Raw genomic sequence first — 12670 nt, 5'->3', positions numbered from 1 at the left:
GCAAGCACCAAGCAGTCCTTGTGAGGCTTCAGGCCCCGCCCCAGGCCAGATGGTAAGTGGCAAGAGCAGGGCCCTCAAGCACTCACTCAGGGGAGTCCTCCTGGGCAGCAGGCAGCAAGCACCAAGCAGTCCTTGTGAGGCTTCAGGCCCCGCCCCAGGCCAGATGGTAAGTGGCAAGAGCAGGGCCCTCAAGCACTCACTCAGGGGAGTCCTCCTGGGCAGCAGGCAGCAAGCACCACGCAGTCCTTATGAGGCTTCAGGCCCCGCCCCAGGCCAGATGGTAAGTGGCAGAGAGGAGCAGGGCCCTCGGCACTCACTCAGGGGAGTCCTCCTGGGCAGCAGGCAGCAAGCACCACGCAGTCCTTATGAGGCTTCAGGCCCCGCCCCAGGCCAGATGGTAAGTGGCAAGAGCAGGGCCCTCAAGCACTCACTCAGGGGAGTCCTCCTGGGCAGCAGGCAGCAAGCACCAAGCAGTCCTTGTGAGGCTTCAGGCCCCGCCCCAGGCCAGATGGTAAGTGGCAAAAGCAGGGCCCTCAAGCACTCACTCAGGGGAGTCCTCCTGGGCAGCAGGCAGCAAGCACCAAGCAGTCCTTGTGAGGCTTCAGGCCCCGCCCCAGGCCAGATGGTAAGTGGCAAGAGCAGGGCCCTCAAGCACTCACTCAGGGGAGTCCTCCTGGGCAGCAGGCAGCAAGCACCACGCAGTCCTTATGAGGCTTCAGGCCCCGCCCCAGGCCAGATGGTAAGTGGCAGAGAGGAGCAGGGCCCTCGGCACTCACTCAGGGGAGTCCTCCTGGGCAGCAGGCAGCAAGCACCACGCAGTCCTTATGAGGCTTCAGGCCCCGCCCCAGGCCAGATGGTAAGTGGCAAGAGCAGGGCCCTCAAGCACTCACTCAGGGGAGTCCTCCTGGGCAGCAGGCAGCAAGCACCAAGCAGTCCTTGTGAGGCTTCAGGCCCCGCCCCAGGCCAGATGGTAAGTGGCAAAAGCAGGGCCCTCAAGCACTCACTCAGGGGAGTCCTCCTGGGCAGCAGGCAGCAAGCACCAAGCAGTCCTTGTGAGGCTTCAGGCCCCGCCCCAGGCCAGATGGTAAGTGGCAAGAGCAGGGCCCTCAAGCACTCACTCAGGGGAGTCCTCCTGGGCAGCAGGCAGCAAGCACCACGCAGTCCTTATGAGGCTTCAGGCCCCGCCCCAGGCCAGATGGTAAGTGGCAGAGAGGAGCAGGGCCCTCGGCACTCACTCAGGGGAGTCCTCCTGGGCAGCAGGCAGCAAGCACCACGCAGTCCTTATGAGGCTTCAGGCCCCGCCCCAGGCCAGATGGTAAGTGGCAAGAGCAGGGCCCTCAAGCACTCACTCAGGGGAGTCCTCCTGGGCAGCAGGCAGCAAGCACCACGCAGTCCTTATGAGGCTTCAGGCCCCGCCCCAGGCCAGATGGTAAATGGCAAGAGCAGGGCCCTCAAGCACTCACTCAGGGGAGTCCTGCTTTATCACTACTTTTGACTAATAGGTGTTAATTATGTGGTTCCCTCCATTTTTAGCAAATCACATTATACGATCGGAAGAGAAACCAGAGGATCAATATTTACTTTCATTTGAAATGTTTGAAGTGGCCTACCTTGTCATCTGTCTCAGAATGAAAGGGCATGGAAGAAGTTTAGGAGAGTTCCCCCGCCGCACCACTGTTTAGTTCAATTTTTTTGAGTTGTAAACCCAAGTTTTCTTGCCAACAATCCGCTTCCTTCAAAGCAGCATGCATGGATCACCCCCACCCCTGGTTTATTTTTAGTTACTATTTGAGGCTACCATAGAAACAGTGCATGTGGCAACAGTTTATAGTTACTGTTTATAGATTGACACAGAGGTGCTTTGAAGAACCAGCCCAGTACATTTGGCTGAAATCAATGTTACTGGTAGATAGCTAACTGGGTAGATACTCATAATTTCTTAACATAATGTATGCTAAGCTAGTGGAGAAGGGAAAGGCCTTTTTAAAGAAATATTTTTGTTAGGGTTAGAACTCCAGCTGATAGTGAAATCAAACCTTGTTAATTGCCTTTTACTGACTGCATTCAAGTACTGTATTCCTGATGTAAAAGCCAGACTTCATTAATGGCATCCTGGTGTCATTTGATTGCAAGGGCAAGAGTGGCCTTTTTTTGTGCAGCCCTCACAGAACTAATTTAGGCTTGCCAAAGCATTTGGACATGCTCCATGGCATTTCCCCTTCCTTCGCTTTGAACTACCCACCATGGCTGATTCAATATGACCAAAGCGGGTTTTCTGAGTAGCTCCAGAGCAGTGATGTGGACCTTCTAGAAAATATTCATATGCAAATCAGGGTAATTTGCAGTTTGAAAACTAAATGCTCTAGAGAAGGAGTGGGAAACCTTTTTTTTTTTACCCCTGGCAGGCTAGATCCAAAAGTGCTCACCCCTCTGAGCCACTTTTGACAGGTTGGTGAATCCACCCACTTGATATTAGGTGAATCTGAGCCTGCCAGAAGTCAGGAGAACTTGTATTTGGCATCTATTGATTATTAGTAATAAGTTTATGAAACTGCTTTTTTCCTGGTGGAAAAACAAAGCACCAGAAAATTTCCTTCTCCATATCACTGGTTTAGCAGATGATTAACACTTCTTTGAATAAAGGAATGATGTCTACTGGCTACTGCCCTTAAAGTGCTATGTTTGAAGAGTTATTTTCAGACCCTGACCACTTACAACTGGGACTAGAGTGTCCTTTACAGAGGACAGTCTTATATTTGAATGGCTGTCCACTCCAAGCTTCTTTTAAATATAACCATTAGGAGGGAGAGAGCAGGGGTTTTTGAAGTTGCCCGGCAAATGTTAGCACCTGGACAGTAGCATAAGCAGGGATATGGGTCACCTGGTCATAGTCTTGCTCACTATGTTGAGATACAGTGTATTTCTCTTTATATTGCAGTAATTAGTTCTAAATTTGCATCTGTGCATATAAATCAGCACATGCAAATATTTTGCATATGTGTCCCCATTTGTTTTTGTGATGCATTTACAGTGGTACCTTGGGTTACATACACTTCAGGTTACATACGCTTCAGGTTACATATGCTTCAGGTTACAGACTCCGCTAACCCAGAAATAGTACCTCGGGTTAAGAACTTTGCCTCAGGATGACAACAGAAATCATGCAGCGGCGGCGTGGCAGCAGCAAGAGGCCCCATTAGCTAAAGTGGTGCTTCAGGTTAAGAACAGTTTAAGAACAGGCCTCCAGAACGAATTAAGTTCTCTTTTTTTGGCAGTGTATAAGTGGCTGCCCAGTTAGGACTTCCAAACTGTGGTTTGGCCATGGTCTCTGAAGAAGACAAACTGATTCTGGCAGCTCATTTTAGGGCACATTTTCTTATATCATATGCAGGTGCAGTTTGAAACCAGAAATATGTATATAGAGCAGGGGTTGTCAACCTGGTCCCTACCGCCCACTAGTGGGTGTTTCAGGATTCTAGGTGGGCAGTAGGGGGTTCTACGGCACAAGCTGAATCCTTCTTCCATTGAGCACTGGTGGGCGGAAAGGAAATTTTACCATCAAGAAAGATGCATTAGTGGGTGGTAGGTATAAAAAGGTTGACTACCCCGATCTAGAGAAATATAGTGTACAATCAGCAATATATTAGCTCGGGACTTATAGGTGAATGAGAATTGGCAATTACTCACAGGAAGGTACATAACCAGTTAACCCAGTAGGCCAATCCATGTTGAAAATCTTCATTTCCACAGTTATCACAACATGGCTTTTAGGAACTTAGGTGAAGGGAATAAAGTGGGTGATTATTATTTTTAATCCAGCAGTCCATATACAGATGAAATACCCAAATGAACTGGGTGTCAGAAGCATTTTTGATAGGATCATGTACCAATTGCAGTATACATAGTTTGGTTTTCACTGCTGTGTAAGCCAGCTAATTGTGACCATTTATTTGCATATTGCTAAGTCAATGGTGATTTTATTTCTACCTTGATTATTGAAAGTGATATGAAGCTTTCTTACTGCATTCTCATCTTGAAGCATGTTAATTATATTGAGTGGTGACACCTATTGTATTGAAATTTGTAAAGAAAATTCAGGAGAGGTCACCCACATCACCCCTTCTACTGCTGATTACATCTTATTCTTTATGTTACCTTATTGTAGCTGGCAATAAGGAGATGGAGAACAGTCGCACAGTAAAATGACCAAACTTCCATAGTCAACTCAGATCAAATCAAAAGTTGAAAAAAACTGCAGTGTGGGGGGAAATGGTCTGTTATCTAAGATCTTACAGGTTAATCAGAAAGAGTACAATATTATAGTTAGAGGATACCACAAGGAAGGTGAAAAACATGCCTTTCCCCAACTAATTCAGATGACATTAAAAAAAATGCTTCCTGGCCCTCAAAAAAAGCAACTGATTATAACATGAGGTAGACCAAATCCAGGGGAAAGTGTCTGTACCATCCACTCAGCTCCGACAGAACAGTTTGCTTGTGTGCAGTATGTATGTCCGGCAGATCGAAACCTCAAAAGATCCAGAGATCTTGCAAGATTCTGGCCTTTTATTTGCTCTCATAAAAGGGGAGAGCCTGCTTGGGCAGTAGCCACTGTTCTACTCAGAGGAGACCCATTGAAATTGAGAGACATTACGAACTTAGATACATTCATTTCAATAAGCCTACTCTAATTGGATCTTTTGAGGATATGGCCTCTTGTCACTGTGAGAGTCATATGCAGTCACATCACTGCTGAGGAAAAAGCAGGGAAGTACCATGAGATGTTTCCTCCTGTTGTGCAAACCTCCCCACTGTACACAAACACCACTGCAGGCTGGGTGAGGGGACAATTTGGCTATGTTGTGTTGAGGCTGGAAGCAGGGATAGATGCTAATGTTATGGAGGCTATGTCTAACCTAAGAGCTAGTAGCACTTCCTTGTTCCCTCCTAGCCTTACATAGTAATTGTACCCAGGAAAAGCAGCAATCAATTAAAAATAATATAATACACACACACAAGTCAGTGCTGCTGTAGATGTGCACCTGGCTTTATCCCAGTTGCCAGTGTGCAATTATTTGTTGTTGCTGTTTAGTCGTCTTAGTTGTGTTTGACTCTCCGTGACCCCATGAACCAGGGCATGCTTTGGAAACTCACTTTCTTCTCAAAGCTGCTCCTTTTTTTATGTCCATGGAGTTTTCTTGGCAAAATACTGGAGTGGTTTGCCAATTCCCTCTCCAGGTGGATCACATTTAGTCTAAACTCTCGGCTATGACCTGTCTGTCTTGGGTGGCCCTCCACAGCATAGCTCATTGCTTCTTGGAGTTATTCAAGCCCCTTCGCCACGACAAGGCAGTGATCCATGAAGGGGTGCAATCATTTACTGTAGGCCTTTTAGAGAACTTTGTTACAAATGTTACAAACATAGTTAAGATGAATAAATTATGGTAGCCATAGAGATGTGCCTGAACACCAGGCATCCCCCTCTTCATTGGCATAGCTGGGGTGGGCAGAGAGAGGCAGCTGCCCCCATCAATAAAAAGCAATAAAAATACATAGCTAACTGAGGTTCTGCCGTCCCCCCCAACAAAAGGCCTGCCCCCCCTAACAAAAATCCTGGCTACACCCATGCTCCTCTCCATAGGGTTGTACCATTTATCTTTGGACAGAACCCTGCCATTCTTAAGGGACCCAAAAAGGAGTTACCTCCTAGGATCCCCTCTTGCCATTCAGCTCTTCTCCCTCTGTGCTGCTATTGCCACCTTTATAGTCTTATAGTGATGATCTTTTCCTCCTTCTGTCCCTGGCTGAGGAGTTGAAGGGTAGCAAGCAGGAATAATAATAATAATAATAATTATTATTATTATTATTATTATTATTATTATTATTATTATTATTATTTGTACCCCGCCCATCTGGCTGGGCTTCCCCAGCCACTCTGGGCGGCTTCCATAAAAACCAGAAATACACTAAAATATCACAGATTAAAAACTTCCCTGAACAGGGCTGCCTTAAGATGTCTTCTGAATGTCAGGTAGTTATTTATCGCTTTGACATCTGATGGGAGGGCGTTCCACAGGGCGGGTGCCACTACCGAGAAGGCCCTCTGCCTGGTTCCCTGTAGCTTTGCTTCTCGTAATGAGGGAACCGCCAGAAGGCCCTCGGCGCTGGACCTCAGCGTCCGGGCAGAACGATGGGGGTGGAGACGCTCCTTCAGGTATACTGGGCCGAGGCCATTTAGGGCTTTAAAGGTCAACACCAGCACTTTGAATTGTGCTCGGAAACGTACTGGGAGCCAATGTAGGTCTTTCAAGACCGGTGTTATGTGGTCTCGGCGGCCGCCCCCAGTCACCAGTCTAGCTACCGCATTCTGGATTAGTTGTAGTTTCCGAGTCACCTTCAAAGGTAGCCCCACGTAGAGCGCATTGCAGTAGTCCAAGCGGGAGATAACTAGAGCATGCACCACTCTGGCGAGACAGTCCGCAGGCAGGTAGGGTCTCAGCCTGCGTACCAGGTGGAGTTGGTAAACAGCTGCCCTGGATACAGAATTGACCTGCGCCTCCATGGACAGCTGTGAGTCCAAAATGACACCCAGGCTGCGCACCTGGTCCTTCAGGGGCACAGTTACCCTATTCAGGACCAGGGAGTCCTCCACACCAGCCCGCCCCCTGTCCCCCAAAAGCAGTACTTCTGTCTTGTCAGGATTCAACCTCAATCCATTAGCCGCCATCCATCCTCCAACCGCCTCCAGGCACTCACACAGGACCTTCACCGCCTTCACTGGTTCTGATTTGAAAGAGAGGTAGAGCTGGGTATCATCTGCGTATTGATGGACACCCAGTCCAAACCCCCTGATGATCTCTCCCAGCGGCTTCATATAGATGTTAAAAAGCATGGGGGAGAGGACGGATCCCTGAGGCACCCCACAAGTGAGGGCCCAGGGGTCTGAACACTCATCCCCCACCACCACTTTCTGAACACGGCCCAGGAGGAAGGAGCGAAACCACTGTATAACAGTGCCCCCAGCTCCCAGCCCCCCTAGACAGTCCAGAAGGATGTTATGGTCGATTGTATCAAAGGCCGCTGAGAGATCCAGCAGAACTAGGAAACAACTCTCACCTTTGTCCCTAGCTCGCCGGAGATCATCAACCAGCGCGACCAAGGCAGTTTCAGTCCCATGATGAGGCCTGAATCCCGATTGGAAGGGATCCAAATGGTCCGCATCCTCCAGGCGTGCCTGGAGTTGTTCAGCAACCACGCGCTCAATCACCTTGCCCAAGAATGGAAGATTTGAGACTGGGCGATAGTTGGCCATACTGGCCGGGTCTAAAGATGGTTTTTTAAGAAGCGGTTTAATAACCGCCTCTTTCAGCGGATCTGGGAATGTTCCCTCACAGAGGGAAGCATTCACCACCCCGCAGAGCCCATCGCCCAGCCCTTCCCAGCTTGCTTTTATTAGCCAGGATGGGCAAGGATCCAGGAGACAGGTGGTTGGTTTTACGCGTCCAAGCAGCCTGTCCACATCCTCGGGGGTAATGGATTGAAATTGATTCCATGCAACTTGACCAGACAGAGCTCTAGCACTCTCCCGCCCCAGCCCTGCTCCCATGGTGGTGTCTAGCTCCTTCCGAATATGAGTAATTTTATCTGCAAAAAACTTTGCAAAATCATTGCAGGAGATCTTGGGGTCTTTACAAAGCCACGGTGGTAAAGGTGGTTCCGTTAAATTACGAACCACCTGAAAAAGTCTCCTGCTACTATTTTCTGCAGATGCAATAGAGGCGGTGAAGAAAGTCGCCACTTGGTAGGCTCGACGTTGAGCTCTAACCTGTGTCCGGTCAGATTCAGAGTGAGTTTTTTGCCACCGACGCTCTAGCCGTCTCAGCGATTGTTTCATCGCCCTCAGCTCCGAAGAAAACCACGGAGCTGTCGGGGCTCCATGCAATCGGAGAGGGCGCTTCAGAGCCAGACAGTCAATAGCCCTGGTTAACTCCGCATTCCAGCGGGCCACCAGGGAATCAGCTGAAAGGCCATCAACATGGGATAAAGCATCCCCTACCACTCTCTGGAAACCATTTGGATCCATTAAGTGGCGGGGGTGGGCCATCCGAATTGGTCCCACCTCCCTGCAGAGGGGAAGGGTCGCGGAGAAGTCCAGTTGCACCAGGAAGTGATCTGACCATGGCACTTCTTTTATTTCACTTTTACTTAATGTCAGATCACCCACGTCACTAGAAGTGAACACCAGGTCTAAGGCATGTCCATGACTATGAGTTGGGCCAAACTTATTCAGGGACAGCCCCATGGAGGCCATGCTTTCCACGAAGTCCCGAGCAGCCCCTTGTAAGGCTGTGTCGGCATGGATGTTAAAATCCCCTAGGACAACCAAACTAGGTGTCTCCAGGAGAAAATCCGCCACGACCTGAAGCAGCTCAGACAGGGAATCCTTGGTGCAGCGGGGAGGTCGGTACACCAAAAGGAATCCTGTACTGCCCCTATTGCCCAACTTCCAGAACATGCACTCAGAAAACTGGATCTTCCCAGTAGGACGCCTGGTGCAAGCTAGTGACTTCCTAAAAATCACTGCAACCCCCCCTCCCCGCCCACATGACCTGGGTTGCTGTGCGTAAGAGAAACCTGGTGGGCAAGCAGCGGCAAGGACAGGCCCATCTGCTTCCTCCAACCAGGTCTCTGTCACATATGCCAGGTCAAATCCTCCATCCACAATCAAGTCGTGGATGGCAGTGGTTTTATTTATCATTGACCTGGCATTACACAACAACACCTTCAGGTCATGTAGGGTTCCCCTGTTGATTCCAGTATCCTTCCGGTCAAGGCCAGACCCGGAGGCAGGGATAGTCTTCAAACAATGACTAAACCTGCCTCCTCGGTAATGACATGGTCTGGTCTTAGCGTAACTCTGCCTCCTACCCATGATCACCGAGATCGGATGTCCCAGTGCTTCCTCCCCTGTGGAACTTGTCCCAGGAAGGGTGGGTGGTGAGGGCAAGGCTACTTGCCAGTCCTCATTGCAAAGCTCTTTGTCAGCCAACTTCTCTGAGTTTCCAGCTGCCCACCATAATAAATTAAAACATTTGTGTCCCCAAGGAGAAAGCTGCAGCAATCAATCTCTTACCACCATTGGAGTTAAGGGATCAATGAGATTGCCGCAGGGGTGAGGGAGTAGGCAAAATTCCCTTGCATACCCCACCCCACCCATAATAGTGGACACCTGGAGTTTCATCTGTCAACACAGCCTTTTGTTTCCACGGGCATTTGAAAGTCATCTGGGCTATGAGGACTCCTGATTGAATCTGGTAGTCTCATCCTAGTAGTAACACTGACTTTGGAGGACCCCCCCCAGTTGATACAGTATTAATTTTTCATGCATTTAAAAACGCAGTTCAAATGGTTGTGGCTTGAAAGTTTTGTAGAAATAAATGTGGATTGCGGTTAATCAGATAAAGGAAGGCAAGGTTAAGAAATGGGGGTAAGGACTGTGCAAAAACTTTTCAGTGGTTCAGTTTTACAGTTTCATTTCCTTTTAGTTAAGTGAGAAATGCAGGCCAGTTATGTTTTGTGTACATATGTGTAAAACATACGGTGTGCATAAAAGCTTCTGAGTATGAGGGGAAAACTTGAACACTTCAAGTACAGTTTTCAAGTTCCTAGGTACCAAAATCACATATTTAGGGAGCTTGGACAATGGGTGACTGAGGTTCTTCCAGTCTGAAAATACAGTTTTAAAATAGATCATAAAAGTATGTGCAGGAAAGCAGTTGCAGGTGATCAAAATTCTCATCTGCTGCAGATGATTTGTAGCATCTGAAGCATCAAATGTTTACAGTTTGCAATATTGTTGGAAGAGTGGTTTAAAAGCTGTATGTTGAGTATATTGTAAGATTAGGCATAACATATCTATTTGTGCTCCAGAGGGTTAGTTCAGAAAGCCTTCGTCTGTGACTTCCTCCTTTTAGTTGCAAGTTGAAAAGGCAGCAAATTGTGTTATGTCCTGGATGATGAAATTTTATTATCTAGTTCACATTGTAAAAACAAAGCACAAGTTTGTACAGCAGCCATTATCTATTCACATGATTTTAAAATGTTCCTTGAAAATTAATTTTTCTTCATCCCATGTAAATTATTTTTTCAGGAAGTGGGTTGTCTGGTGGGGGGATTCACTCTGGTTAATAAATAACCATATGGTGCATTTGGTAATGAGAAGGCATCTTGCTACACCAGTGTTTCCAAATTGGTGGTCGAGATCCACATAACCCACCTAGGGGGTCCATGACACATACCTGTCAACTGCCTGGGACATCGCATCTTTGGGCATTATGCTTTCATGAGCGTGACCTGGAAGACACACACCCCAGGTTTGCACTAGGAGATGTGGGAGGGTATGGTGGCAGCATTCACACAGAGATATAAATATTTTCAAAAGTAGAGGATCCATGGCTTGGCTTTTGAAAAATAGGGGGGTCCCCAGTACTTGGCTAATTGGGAGCCACTGCTCTATATGTTATATACCCAGTCATTTATTTTTATTATTTTATTATTTATTAAATTTATATACCACCCTTCATCCAAAGAAGGATGTTTTGTTAGAACAAAAACAAAACAATCACCACCACCACCCCAGAAACACATTTCAGAGGCAGTAGAATATTAATCATCCAAAGGCCTGGTTGGAAAGGAAATATTTGAAATATTTTTTATAAATGACAATCATAACTAAAAAAGTATAAAAAGATGTATAATGAAGGGACCAGACCAACCTACCTGGGGAGAGCATTCTGTGTATGGGGAGCCACTGCATAAAAAGGCTTATTCTGGTGTTGCCACCCTCTGGATCTCCCTTGGAGGAGGCACACGAAGAAGGGCCTCCAATAATGATTGCAGAGTCCAGGTTGGTTAATATGGGGAGAGGTGGTTGTTGACATATTGAGGCTTTAAGAATCAAAGCCAGCACTTTGAACTGGGCCTGGAAGTTAATTGGCAGTCAGTGCAGTCAGACCAGGATTGGTGTCATATGCTCAAACCATCATGCCTCTTTGATGGTTTCTGCACAAATCATCTTCAAAAGCAGCCCCACATATAATGTGTTGCAGTAATCCAACCTGGAAGTTACCAGAGCATAGACAACAGAAGTTTGGCTATCCCTATCCAGATAGGGGCGCAGCTGGGTCACCAGCCGAAGCGGATGGAAGGCAGTCTGCACCATCAAGACCACCTGAGCCTCAAGCAACAGCAAAGTATCCAGGAGTACTCCCAAGCTACATACCCCATCCTTCAGAGGAAGTGTAACAGCATCAAGAGCAAACAATCTCCCACCCATCTGGTCTAGGGAGCCACTTACTAACAGTGCCTCAGTCTTATTTGGATTAAGCTTCAGTTTCTTGGCTTTCATCCAGTCCATTACCAAGGCAAGGCAACGGGCTAGCACATCCACTGCCTCATCTGCAGATGTAAAGGAGAAGTAGAGCTGTGTGTCATCAGCATATTACTGACAATGTACTCCATAACTTGGGATGACCCACTCAGCAGTTTCATGTAGATATTAAATAGCACGGGGGATAAAATTGAGCCCGGAGGAACTCACATATTGAAGGCAGCATCAGATAAAAAGGTTTTACTCTGAACAGTTTGATTTAATTATATTCCATACTTGCCGAACGGGATACATAAAAGTCATAAGTTGGTTGACTGTTGAGGAACAAATAGGAAGGTTTTGTCTTGTTCAAGAAAACCCTATGGTCTAAGCCTAGTCTATTTATATATCCATTTTCCACAGATACATTTCTGCCCAAAGTTGTTTTCATAAAATAAAGCATAAATATAAAATGGTATTATTGCCATTATATATAATATTTTTATTATTATTTTCCCTTTCCAGAAATGTCCATTCTGAAAGATGTGCTGCAAGACTTCATTTGTGTTTGACTATTGGTACTTAAAACTGGAAAGGAAAATACATAATGGGTAAGTTAATCTGCTTTCATTTTATCACTGAAGAGGAAACTGATTTGTAGAAGAGTGGCAGCATAGTACAGAGGCATCTTTAGAATGTCATATTGAACTAAAGCTATTGAGGCTTGAAATATGTTTGCAGGATGAGAATCTGAATAATGTATGAGATTTGAACATAGCAAACATAGGGAAATGCATGTTTTTTTATGTTCTGTTAGTTTCTAACAAAAGGCTTTTCATGCTTGGTACATTGGAAGTATCAAATGAGGGACTTTCAGAATCTAAAGGTAAAGGTAAAGGTACCCCTGCCCGTACGGGCCAGTCTTGACAGACTCTGGGGTTGTGCGCCCATCTCACTTAAGAGGCCAGGGGCCAGCGCTGTCCTGAGACACTTCCGGGTCACGTGGCCAGCGTGACATCGCTGCTCTGGCGAGCCAGAGCCGCACACAGAAACGCCGTTTACCTTCCCGCTGGTAAGCGGTCCCTATTTATCTACTTGCACCCGGAGGTGCTTTCGAACTGCTAGGTTGGCAGGCGCTGGGACCGAGCAGCGGGAGCGCACCCCGCCGCAGGGATTCGAACCGCCGACCTTTCGATCGGCAAGTCCTAGGCGCTGAGGCTTTAACCCACAGCGCCACCTGCGTCCCTAATTTCAGAATCTATTGGAAGCCAATTTGCTACCTTATATGAATTGCTTCCCACG

General features: G+C 47.2%; 1 protein-coding gene across 9 annotated transcripts in view; it reads left to right on the top strand.

Annotated features, from left to right (window-relative positions):
- Positions 1-12670, top strand: part of RALGPS1 (Ral GEF with PH domain and SH3 binding motif 1) — a 263929-nt gene that overhangs the window by 36655 nt on the left and 214604 nt on the right. For all 9 annotated transcript variants that reach the window (XM_079962103.1, XM_079962105.1, XM_079962100.1 and 6 more), the window contains exon 2: positions 11894-11979. The gene's annotated coding sequence lies outside the window, so the exon portion shown is untranslated. The remainder of the gene's footprint in view (positions 1-11893; positions 11980-12670) is intronic.

This window comes from Podarcis cretensis, assembly GCF_951804945.1.
Source record: "Podarcis cretensis genome assembly, chromosome: Z".
Lineage (NCBI taxonomy): Eukaryota > Metazoa > Chordata > Lepidosauria > Squamata > Lacertidae > Podarcis > Podarcis cretensis.
The sequence above is the reverse complement of the archived record's forward strand: the minus strand, read 5'-3'. Positions and strand labels throughout refer to the sequence as shown.